Source organism: Onychomys torridus, chromosome 12 (assembly GCF_903995425.1).
Source record: "Onychomys torridus chromosome 12, mOncTor1.1, whole genome shotgun sequence".
Taxonomy (NCBI): domain Eukaryota; kingdom Metazoa; phylum Chordata; class Mammalia; order Rodentia; family Cricetidae; genus Onychomys; species Onychomys torridus.
This window is the reverse complement of record NC_050454.1, coordinates 13,095,141-13,107,563: the sequence shown is the minus strand read 5'-3', so window position 1 is coordinate 13,107,563 and position 12,423 is coordinate 13,095,141. Positions and strand designations below refer to the sequence as shown.

General features: G+C 47.2%; 1 pseudogene; it reads left to right on the top strand.

Moving 5' to 3' along the window:
- The first annotated feature begins 1,147 nt into the window (after positions 1-1,147).
- LOC118594256 overlaps positions 1,148-12,423 on the top strand; it is a 27,284-nt pseudogene continuing 16,008 nt past the window's right edge.

The following is a 12,423-nucleotide window of genomic DNA, read 5'->3' as shown; positions in this document are numbered from 1 at the left end:
TATGAGAAGGACCAGTACTGAGCCTAGCCAGACAGCACCCACGATGTTTATTTTGGGTTGTGGTGGCGCACACCTTTAATCCCAGCACTCGGAGAGGCAGAGGCAGGTGGATCTCTGTGAGTTCAGAGCCAGCCTGGGCTACACACTGAGCTCAAGACCAGCCAAGGTCACAGAGTGAAAGAGAAAGAGATGTAACCATCATCTGGTTTTTAGGTTGGAACTGTAGTGGGTCTGTTCCTCTTGGCCGCAATGTTGAAGTTGAATCAGGTTGTGACTCTCTGCATCTGGACAGCACTTGGTTTATCAAGAAGAAAACCAATAGTGAGAAGTAAATGGCATCCCCTATGGACTTAAGCATGGTGTCTGGGCTGTATGAGTCCTTGGATTGTTAACAACATAAAAGCTTTGGTTACCCTTCCCGGTCGATTGTTGAAGCTAGTCAGGGGGCCAGAAATCAACATTTTTGTTGTTTGTTTTGTCTTTGAGGCAGGGTTTCTCTGTGTAGTCCTGGCTGTCCTGGAACTCAGTCTGTAGACCAGGCTGGCCTTGAACTCACAGATTCACTTGCCTTGGCCTCCCAAGTACTGGAATCACAGGAGTGTGCCACCACTGCCCGATTCCATTTAGCTAGTTCTAAAATTGGATCAGAAGATAAACAAACAAACCTGGAGAATCTGATAGTAGCAGGAATAAAGACATTCTTCAAGCCTGGTCATGGTGGTACAGTAATTCCAGCACTAGGAGGCAGAGGCAGGCCTGCTCTACAGAGTTCCAGGACAACTAAGTCTATACGAAGAAACCCTGTCTCCAGCAAAAGAAACAAAACAAAGCAAAAAACAAAAACAAATAAAAAGGAAAGCATTCTTTAAGCAACAATATAGTGCCCAAGTGTGGTGGTATTTCTTCTGTATCACAGCTCCAGGCCAGCCAGAGCTACATACAGAAACCCTGACTCAAAGACAAACAATAACATCAACAAATGAGACCTTACTAACATAAATAAACGGTCGGCTAAATAAATATATGAAGAATAGACATGTCTTTGGTAAAGAAGTTTCCCAAGCAGGGCCTCTCTGGATGGGAGCCAAAGCCAGGTCACCTTTGAAAAGCTTAAGGGTAGGGTTTTAGTCTGTTTAATTGTGCGGAGATGCAGTCCGAGATTCTCCCAGGACTGGGCATTGTGGGTATGTGTTTGCTCATCCCTGAGTGGCTACTGCATATGCCCACGAATTCACAAATGGAGAAAAGAAAGATTTGCCTGCCTGCCTGCCATACAGATGGGCTTTGATGGCATGAGATAGGCAGGTCTGGCGATGATGGTTACTATGTGTCCAAGAGCTTGAAAGCTTGGAGCACATTAAGGAGAGTATTTTCTGGACTAATGGAAAATATACCTCTATTAAGGTCATCTACTTCTGCTAGGAGAATATGCAGTGTATTATATTCTATGCAGCATGTTGTGTAATGCTTGATAAAAAATGAGATAATGAGACTAAATGGTGCTTTACCCCTGTGGTTTTTCTCTCTCCAGCTCCAAATCCAGGCTAATGAGAAAAGTATCAGACAGACATCAACTGAAAGACAGCCTATAAAAAACAGTCTCGACCCCATTGGCAAACCTCTGCCTCCAAAAAGTATTTACATTATGATTCGTAACAGTAGCAAAATTACAGTTATGAAGTAGCGACCAAGATAATTTTGTGGCTGGGGGTCGCCACAGCATGAGGAACTGGATTAAAGGGTCTCGGCCTTGGGAAGTTGAGAACCACTGCTTTAAACTCATCAGGGACTGGAAAGATGGTTCAACAGTTAAGAGCACACACTGTTCTTGTACGGGACCAAGTTTGGTTCCAACTGCTCATATCAGTCACCTCACATACCACTCGTGCATGTGTGCACGCACAAGTGTGCACACGTGGGGATATGCATGTAAATGCCAGTGCCCTTAGAAGACAAAAGTATCAGCTCCTCTGGAGCAGGAGTTACAAATGGTCGGTTGTAAGCTGCCTGATGTAGGTGTTAGGAACCTAACTCAGGTCCTCCGGAAGAACAGCAAATGTTCCTACCTGCTGAGACATCTCTCCAGCCCAATAGATGTACTTTTAAAAACTAAAGATCTTGGAGGGGGGATGGCACACGCCTTTATTCCCAGCACTCAGGAGGCAGAGGCAGATGGATCTCTGAATTTGGAGGCCAGCCTGGTCTATAGTGTGAGTTCCAGGACAGCCAGAGTTACACAGAGAGCCCCTGTCTCAAAACACCAATAAATAAATAAATATTTAAAAACAAACAAATTTAAAGCTTGTCACAGTGGCACGTGCTTATAATACCAGCCCTTAGGAGGTAGAGGCAAGAGGATCAGGAGTTCAAGGCCAGCCTGGATGATATAAGATCTTATCTCAAAAAACAAAACAAAATAAACCCAAAACAGAATGAGGAAGAACTCTGCATTGATAACATATCACATTCAAGGTATATTCAGTTAAAAACAAGCAAACAGACAAACAAAAAGCCAACTGAGTCAGTGAGGTGGCTCAGTGAAAAAGCATTGGCCACAAATGTCTGGGGATCTGAGCTCAATCCCCACAACCCATGAAAAGGTGGAAGGAGAAAACAGACTCCACAGAGTTGCCCTTTGACCTCCATACACATCTTTATTGAATACAAATGAATAGTAGCTGGGCAGTGGTGGCACATGCCTTTAATCCCAGCACTCTGGAGGCAGAGGCAGGCAGATGTCAGTGAGTTCAAGATCAACCTGGTCTACAGAGGGATTTCTTCCAGAGCAGCCAAGGCCACACAGAGAAATCCTGTCTCGGAAAAAACAAAACAAAACAAAAACAACTACATGGATTCTGTCTTGGGCCTCCCCAGGGAACCCAGGCCTAAAATACCTTCATTAGAGGCAGGCAGGCGGATCTCTGTGAGTTCCAGGCCAGCCTGGGCTATAGAGTGAGTTGCAGAAAGGCACAAAGCTACACAGAGAAACCCTGTCTAGCGGGGGAGGGGGGGGGCGCTGTCCCAGCACCCACATGGCAGCTCACAACTGTCTGTAACTCTAGTTCCAGGGGACCTGACACCCTCATGCAGGTAAACACCAATGCACATAAAATGAAATTAAATTTTTTTTTTTAAAAAAAAGCCAGGCAGTGGTTGTGCATATCTTTAATCCCAGCACTTGGGAAGCAGAGACAGGCTGGTCTCTGTGAGTTCGAGGCCAGCCTGGTCTTTAGAGTGAGTTCCAGGACAGGCACCCAAACTACATAGAGAAACCCTGTGTGTGTGTGTGTGTGGGGGGGGGGTTGTGTATGTTGCTAGAGGTCAAACCCCAGGGGTCTGGGCATGCTAGGGAAGCTCTTTACCAACTAAGTCACATCCCAGCCCTATATACTTTTAAAAATATCATTTTGGGTTTTTTTGTTTTTTGTTTTTTGGTTGTTTTTTTTTTTTTTTTTTTCTTTTGAGGCAAAGCCTCTCTATGTATTCCTGGATTTCTTGAAGTTCACTATGTGGACCAGGCTGGCCTCAAACTCACAGAGATCCTCCTGCTTCTTCCTCCAGAGTGCTGGGATTAAAGGTGAGTGCCTGGCGCTGGGCTGTGGTGGTGCACGCCTGTAATCCCAGCACTCGAGACAGAGGTAGGTTGGTCTCTGTGAGTTCGAGGCCAGCCTGGTCTACAGAGCTAGTCTAGGACAGACTCCAAAGCTACAGAGAAACCCTGTCTCAAAAAAACCAAACAAAACCAAACAAAAAAAAAGGTATGTGCCTAGCTAAAATACAACCTCCCCCTCCCTGTTTTTATTACAATAGGAATCTGGTGGGACTGCAAGGGATTTTAGAAACTTCTGACTAAACTTATGCACTAGTATCTCTAAAATAAAAGTAAGTTTTCCTATTGGCCAAAAAAGGAATTTCCATAACCGGCTCTCCAGATTCCAGTGTGAGAAGCTTTGGTGTGCAGTGGAGCTGGAGGATGACAGTCCGCCCCAGGCTCCTGGAAGCCAGGCCCTGAGGGTTTACCCATGTCTGTGTGGGAAGCCTATGGTCATGTGGTTTCTGCCCATGTTCTTAGACACCCCTCTATGTTTGCACTGAAGTAGAGGCACATTGTGAGATCCTGAGAAACTTCTGTAGACCGTGTAAAGTCTGGGATGATGAGCAAAGAACAAAATTAGATGAAAACAAGAGACCAAGGTTCAGCTTAGTACGGTGTGAGAAACTTCCCTAGTCTCAGCTCTAAGGAAGTAAATGTGGGAATCCCCAACAGCCCACAGAACCTGTGTAAACATCTCTCATATGAGAAAAAAAAAATGAATACAGAAGCTGTGAAACACAGTTTCTCAACAGAGCATCATGATTCAGGACATTAGCAACCCATTGTTTCCTCCGCGCTCCAGACAGGGTTTCTCTGTAGTTTTGGTGCCTGTCCTGAATCTCGCTCTGTAGCCCAGGCTGGCCTCAAACTCACAGAGATCCTCCTGGCTCTGCCTCCCGAGTGCTGGGATTAAAGGCATGTGCCACCACTGCCCGGCTTCCTTCTTTGAAACAGGGTCTTTCTGTGTAGCACAGGCTGACCTGGAACTAACTACCCAGGTAGCCCAGGCTGGCCTCAAACTCACCATCCTCTTGTTCTCCTCCCCACTTATTCAGGCATCACTCCTAGATAGACACACGGTTGATAGGAAATGAAATCTTGTAACTTGACATTGAAGGAAGAAAGCTAGATGGGAACAGAGGCAGAAGCAGGAGGATCTCTGTGAGTTCTAGGCCAGCCTGTTCTACATATCAAAGTTCAGGACAGTCAAGACTATATAGAGAGACCCCATGTAGATAGATAGCTAAATGGACGGATGGATGGATGGATGGATGGATGGATGGATGGATGGATAGATAGACAGACTGATTGAAAAAACAAAAAAGCGAGAAACAATCTTTGTTCTTGTTTGTGTAATATTTGTGCATTAGCTAGCACAGACACTATAACTAATGCAGTAGAGAAGTGACGCCCCACCCCGTGTCACCGCAAAGCAGCATTATAGGTGTTTAAGAATATAAATGTGATAGGCTGGACTATTAATCTATTAAAAAATCAGAAGAACATGTTTCTGAGTCTAGTGGTGTGGGTTTGTAATCCCAATTACTTTGGAGCCAGAGTCAGGAGGATCACAAGTTCAAGGCCAGCTTGGGGAACTCAGTGAGACCCTATCACAAATTCACAAAGTAAAAGATAAAAAGAGGTGTGTGTGTGTGTGTGTGTGTGTGTGTGTGTGTGTATTGGGGAGGGGATGGCAATCCAGTAGGTGAAGTGATTGCTTTGCAAACACGAGGACCAGAACCCATGATTTTAAAAAACAAACCCCACTACTTCCTCCTCTGCCACAGCCGCCTTCAGGAAGAGAAGCAGGAGAGGAACCTAGCCCATGACCCATATCCAACAGCTCCGTGCCAGGAAAGGAAGTTTGTCAGCCCTGAGCCCTCCACCCCCTACCTGAGCCAAATCACATTGCATGTGGACCGATTTCTCTATCCCTGTAACCTTGACCAGAGGCAGGCACTGGAGAGAGAGCTCCACAGTATTTAATGGAGCCCAGAACAGTGTGCCTGCTGATCCAAAGAAAGTTTCTGGCCAGTGCAGCTGGCAGAGACATTGCTACTGTTGCCCAGTGCATCCTTCAGGTGCCCCAACAGGAGCACGCCTGGTCCCCGTGCTGGGGTCAAATGCCTTTGACATTGATTTTACCTGGAGTCCTGCATTGAGGCAGCAGCTGTTTTCGTAGGCTATCAGGGCTTTGCCTTGTCTGAAGCTGTGGGTGGGTCTCTTTGTTTGATGGTTTTCCTGATCTCCTTTGCCATGTAACGGAAATTACAGCTTGAAATGTTGGCGTTTCCTGGTAACCACAGATGTAGTTCTCTGTATTCAGTTGTGGCCCAGAACTGCAGAGTTGGTGTCATGGAAGCATACATTATTTCCCAAATCACTTTATTACATAAGAGAACATCAATTTTTGCTGTGGTTTGTACTTGTCTAACTTTGGACCCTTGCAAAGAAGATGGCACATTCAGCAAAGGCTGTCTAGGGCAGAAGGAGGTGTAACAGTTACCCAGAGATGGAGAGGAACCTCCTGGGTGGCCTTTAATCCCAGTCTGTGCTCCAGAGGCAGAGGCAGGTGAATCTCTGGGAGTTCAAGACCAGCCTGGCCTATATGGGAGCTCCAGACCAACCAGGGCTACAAAGATCCCATCTCAAAACAAACAAACCAACAACACACTAGGCCCCCAACACTTTTTCACACTGAAACCAGAAACGTAATTCCAAACAGGACTGGATCCTGAAATTTCTCCAAATTACAGGTGTGTTCTTTTTTTTCTGAGACAGGGTCTCTCTGTGTAGCTTTGTACCTTTCCTGGAACTCACTTGGTAGCCCAGGCTGGCCTCTAACTCACAGAGATCCGCCTGCCTCTGCCTCCCTAGTGCTGGGACTAAAGGCGTGCGCCACCACTGCCCGGCCTGTCTCCTCTTTTGTAACTTCACTATCAAGTAAAATTAAAAAATAGAAAGTAAGGGATTAGCACGCACCTCCCCCCACACACACACCAAGAAAAAGAATATTGATGAGGAGGCTGAAATCAATCCCAAACACTCAGGTCTGGATCAGGTGAGAAAGCCCAGGACTCTGGGTGGAGGATCCCTCCCAGGGAAGGAATGACTCAGATTCCCTGCCTAGTGGAAACATAGAACCAAGAGGCTTCTGTTAAGGGATCCATAAGCCGGCAGAGCCAGGTGGATCTCTGTGAGTTCGAGGCCAGCCTGGTCTACAAAGTTCCAGGAAAGGCACAAAGCTACACAGAGAAACCCTGTCTGGAAAACAAAACCAAAACCAAACAAACAAATAAACAAAAAACAAACAAAAAAAGGATCCGTAAGCCTTGCCACACCGCAAATAAGCCTGTTCTTAGCTGACCCAGTGTCTTAACTGACCCAGTATTTTGACTTTTTATTCCAAAAGTATAATCTCCATCACCATCATCATCTTGTTATTGTTGTTGTTTTCTGTCAATTGTATATGCACCATGTGAGTGCAGTGCCCACAGAGGCCAGAAGAGGGTGTCAGATGCCCTGGAACTGAAGTTACAGATGGTTGTTAGCTGCCATGTGGCTGCTAGAACATCCCACGTTCTTAACCTCTGGGCTGTCTCTCCAGCCTCTCCACGTCCCTTTAATGCTAGGGCTTTGGGGAGATTTGTTTGCTTGAGTCATGAGAGTTTAGGGGAAGGAAGTTTGGTCCCTCTCCAAAACATAAACAGGGTGGAGTATTTACATTGCCCAGGCAACTTCTACCCAAAGAACATAGGCTGTGCAGTCCTGGTGCCCCCTAGGATGTGGCTAGGAACATGGTACCCAGGGCTGAGAACATATTGTCCCATTCTCACAGTCAGAGAACTGGGCAGCAAATCCTAGAGTAGAGGCTCCTCTGGAGCCACCGAACGATGGGTGGACATGGGGCTGCTGCTGAGATCACCGGAAGCCCAGAGCTCAAGCTCATGCAAGTGACTTTTCCCCTTGCACTCTCACGTCGGCTCTCTGCCTAAAACAGGCACCTGGTCAGAGAAAAGGACTGGACACACTCAAGGGAGACAGCCTGGCCGTCAACTCAGGAACACTCACATTCCCCAAATCCACGTGGCCAATGGCTGCAGGCTTCCATGAGAGGGAGTCAATTCAAGGAAGCCTGGGCTGCTACCTTTCTGCCTGTCTGCCATTGCTAACCTTGTCTTTAGTGTACAGCCTTCAAGCCACACAAAAAAGCTTTCTGTGTCACAGGAAAAAGAAAATCACTGTGTCAGGAAAACACATTGCAACATCTTTTCATGATTACTTTGTCTCTTTACTCTGGGTTTTTATTTATCTTTCTGCCATGTGATTTAAGTAGGACATGAAGAATAATCCTTACACCACAGAGACCTGGGCTTGAGGCTGGAATAACCAGGATTAAAACAAACCCTAAGTCTGCCCCAAATATCTAGTGGTCAACAGGTGATCCTTTTTTTTTTTTTTTGGTTTTTCGAGACAGGGTTTCTCTGTGTAGCTTTGCACCTGTCCTGGGGCTCACTTGGTAGCCCAGGCTGGCCTCAAACTCACAGAGATCCACCTGCCTCTGCCTCCCGAGTTCTGGGACTAAAGGTGTGCGGCCACCACCGCCAGGCCATATCTTAATATATTATAAAAATATGGAACCACATTTAATTTTTTTTTTTTTTAGGAGAAACTAGAGGCAGGCCGTGGTGGCGCACACCTTTAATCCCAGCACTTGGGAGGCAGAGGCAGATAGATATCTGAGCTCAAGTCTAGACTGGTCTACACAGAGAAACCCTGTCTCAAAAAAGTAAAAAAGAATGAATAAATTAGTAAAAATAAACCAGGACCTGGAGAGATAGTTTAGTGGTTAAAAGTACTGTCTGATCTTCTAGAGGACCAAGGTTTGATTCCCAGCACCCACATGGTGACTCATAATTGTAACTCCATTTCATGGGGTTCTTACATCCAGTTCTGGCCACCAAGGGCATAAGACATGCATGTAGTGCACAGACATACATGCAGGCCAAAACATGTAAATACACGTAAAAATATAACAAAAAAAACCCAGTAATATTAACTTTAATGAAGTAAGTTGTTTTACCCAACATGTCCAAAATATTATCATTCCAACAGACAATTAACATAACATCAATGTGGTTTTTTTCATTCCTTTGTGTGTGTGTGTGTGTGTGTGTGTGTGTGTGTGTGTCTGTGTGTGTCTGTGTGTGTCTGTGTGTGTGGCTGGTGTTGGTTTTTCAAGACAGAATTTCTCTGTGGGATGGTCCTGGTTGTCCTGGAACTCGATTTGTAGATCAGGTTGGCTTCTGAGATCCACCTGCCTCTGCCTCCCAAGTGCTGGGATTAAAAGCGTGTGCCACCACCGCTTGGCTGTTGCTCATTTTTTTTTTTCTTTTTTGTATGAAGCCTTTACAGTGTGCTATGTTTTTTTCTACTCTGAGAACAACAAATCTTTGCTGGCACTTTTTGAGGATCCACGGGGCTTCTGGTTTAGTGGAAATTTAGAGTGCCTGAATTTCCCAGCTTGACCTTCCAGATCTTTCTTTCCAACAGACCCAGGCATGCTTATCCTGAGCAGAGAGGCCATGGAGAGCTTCTCTCCCTTCCCATCTGGTTCCATGAGAGCTCAGAGATGTCAAGGGACTTGTTTAAGTCACAGGCATCTTAGTGGCAATACGGAGACTTCCCTGAACTTCTAGAGCTATGGGGCCCATTGTCCCTGGTAAGTCCCATCACTTAGAAAAACGTGTCAGTGGGGAGAATTATCAGGAACAAATGGATGGTCCCTCCCCTGGTTCACTGAGGGATTAGCCGATCTCAGCTTCTTGGAACTGGGTGCTGAGGGTTACTCACCCACAGCCAGCCCCATGACCGGCTCTGGTGGGGGGAGCTGAATTTCTGGGGAACCTGCTGGCTGTAAACCACAGGGATTTGGAAAGGATCACATAGAGTGCAAAGCTGAGGTCCCACCGAGGATGTACCAGTTCTGTGCCATTGGTCACCCTAGAACAAGGCCAGGGTCTCCCGTGTGCCTATACCTGTCAGACTAAATGAGAGACAGGGAAGTGGAATGACAGACAGTCCTGTGGAACGCAGTCCTTGGGAAGGCAGGCCACAGGAGGACAGAGGGTTCTGGCTGCAACCCTGGTGGCCTGTTCCAGAGTCCCTAGACTTTCCATTGGCCAGAATCCCCGCCAGGGATCTTGCTAGAGTAAAGATTCTGCTTCAGTAGGTTTGGGCGGGGCCTTGATTCAACTTTCTAACCATCTCCCATGTGACAGCTACTGCTGGCCTAAGGACCGTATTTATGAGCAAGAGTGTACCTACCCAAAAGAGAGTGGCCTAAAGGCAAGGAGGTCCAGTCAGGCTGGGGAGGGCTGGGTTGTTTCTCCGGAGATGGCTGGGGTGACAGTGATAGCTGCCACTATTCTGTGCCTGGGACACTCACTCTCGTGTGAGTGAGTGTGTGTGTGTGTGTGTGTGTGTGTGTGTGTGTGTGTGTGTGTGTTGTGTGTCTGTGTCTGTGTCTGTGTCTGTGCATGCATGCTGGAGATGTAAGCCAGGACCTGCCCATACTAGGTGATGAAGCTGGGATTTGAACCCAGGCCATCCTGGGAGACTGAGGCTGGAGTGTGTCATCTTGGCTCAGTGGTAACACATCTGTCAAATTTTTATTGTGAAAATCCTTTCAAACTATGGTGAGCTCCCCTCACCTCTGTGGCCCATAAAATATCCCTTACTTCCAACAACTTCAAAGCTGGCCTGTATTTATTTGTTCTCAAGTAAGGTTTAGTCTCTCAGGGATTCTGGAAGAGTGTCACAAGGCATTAAGTATTTGAAGAATTTTATCTCTAACTTCCTCACTCTGGGGGACAGGCCCTAGTGATGGGCTTCAAACGCTTGGCTCCTTTTTTTCTCTGGAGGTTGTATTATCCAGGTAGACCCAGGCAGTTTTTGTTTTGTTCTGTTTGATGGTAGGTATCCATGGTTCTGGAAGGAGCTGCTGGTGTGTGTGGGGGATAGGAGGTGGGTGGGAGGTGGGGGTGGGAGGTGGGGATGGGAGGTGGGTGGGAGGTGGGGATGGGAGGTGGGGATGGGAGGTGGGTGGGAGGTGGGGATGGGAAGTGGGTGGGAGGTGGGGGTGGGAGGTAGGGGTGGGAGGTGGGGATGGGAGGTGGGTGGGAGGTGGGGATGGGAAGTGGGTGGGAGGTGGGGATGGGAGGTGGGTGGGAGGTGGGGATGGGAGGTGGGGGTGGGAGGTGGGGATGGGAGGTGGGGATGGGAGGTGGGTGGGAGGTGGGGATGGGAAGTGGGTGGGAGGTGGGGATGGGAGGTGGGGATGGGAGATGGGGATGGGAGGTGGGTGGGAGGTGGGGGTGGGAGGTGGGGATGGGAGGTGGGGATGGGAGATGGGGATGGGAGGTGGGTGGGAGGTGGGGATGGGAGGTGGGTGGGAGGTGGGGGTGGGAGGTGGGGATGGGAGGTGGGTGGGAGGTGGGGATGGGGTGCTTTTTGATTATTGAGCAAGTCTTGCCACTGATTCAGATTTCCTTTTTTTGCATCTGGGTCATCCCATATCCCCCATCCCCCTAAACACAGACACACAGACACAGACCACAGACACACACACACACACACACACACACACACACACACACACACGTCCTCAACACTCACCTTTCCTCTGTAGTCCAATCATCTGTTCTTTGCTTATTTTTCATTTTTTGGTTGTGTGCATGTATATTTGTATATGTGTACAAGTTATATGTAGAGAGCACACACACACACAAACGTGTGTGGAGGTCAGAGAACAACCTGGGGTGTCTCACTCCTCAGATTGTCATGGAGCAAAGACCCCAAGGACCACTAGACAAAACCAGAGGGTTTTTAGGGTCTTTATTAAGATTGACAGTTAGCTGGGGCATTTAGACCTCAAGTCCCTGAGACAAGGTCGGGTAATTTTCTTTTCTATGAAAATGGACCTTACCACTTATGGAAAATCGTCTATTTATATCAAATTTTTTAAAAAAATGTTAGACTAGGGCTGGGATAGGACTAGGGTTCAGAGGTAGCGAGTTTGTTTAACATGTGTGAGACCCTAACAATACCAAAAAGAAGAAGGAAGAGAAGGAGAAAGAGGAGGAGGAGAGAAGACAAAGAAGGAGAAGGAGCTTGCAATGTAGAGGCCAGCAAGAGCAATTAAACGGAATTAAAATTGCCTTGTGGGAACCAGTGAGATGGACCAGTGGGTAAAGGCACTTGCTGCCAAGGCTGAAGACCTGAGTTAGATCCCAGGACTCACATGATGGAAAGAAAGAACCAACTCCCACACGTTGTCCTCTGACCTCTACATGTGCATGCGCGTGCACATACACACACACACAGAGCAAATAAAATGTAACTGAAAATTTTAGATTTATTTATTTTTATTTTATGTGTATCAGTGTGTTGCTTGCATGTATGTGGATGGGCCACGTGTGTGCCTGATGCTTCAAAGGCTAGAAAGAAGATGGTGTCAGATTCTCTGGACCCAGAGTTACAGATGGTTGTGAGCTGCCATGTGGGTGCTGGGAACCGAACCCAGGTCCTCTAAAAGCAGTCAGTGCTCTCAACCACTGAACCATTTTCCAGGCCCATGGAAACCTTTTTTTTTTTTTTTTTTGGAGACAGGGTTTCACTGTGTAGCCCTGGCTGTCCTGGAACTCACTCTGTAGACCAGGGTGGCCTTGAACTCAGAGATCCACCTGCCTCTATCTCCCAAGTGCTGGAATTAAAGATGTGTGACACCAACCCCACTCACCCAGGACTCAGACGGAGACTCCGCAAGG